The sequence below is a fragment of the Penaeus monodon genome, chromosome 25 (assembly GCF_015228065.2).
Source record: "Penaeus monodon isolate SGIC_2016 chromosome 25, NSTDA_Pmon_1, whole genome shotgun sequence".
Lineage (NCBI taxonomy): Eukaryota > Metazoa > Arthropoda > Malacostraca > Decapoda > Penaeidae > Penaeus > Penaeus monodon.
Genome location: NC_051410.1, coordinates 18,428,095 through 18,428,369, shown reverse-complemented (window position 1 = coordinate 18,428,369; position 275 = coordinate 18,428,095).

Genomic DNA, 275 nt, shown 5'->3' with positions numbered 1-275 from the left:
CTACTTGTGATAGCTCTTTCTCTTTATATTTGTTTTTTCCTTTATAAGATTTGTAGGTTAAACTCAATACATACTTAATTAGTCATATTTTAGGCAGATGATTAGATAATAATAGTGATAGTAATTAGAGGCATACTTTTAAGATGTAAGTCTTTTAGACATAATTTTTTATGCATTTCTGCAAGTGGGATTTCTTTTTAATTATGACAGTAAGTAATTAAAGAATGAATAAAAAAAACATTGTGGAGAATTTCTTTTATTCCTAAAAGTGAAAG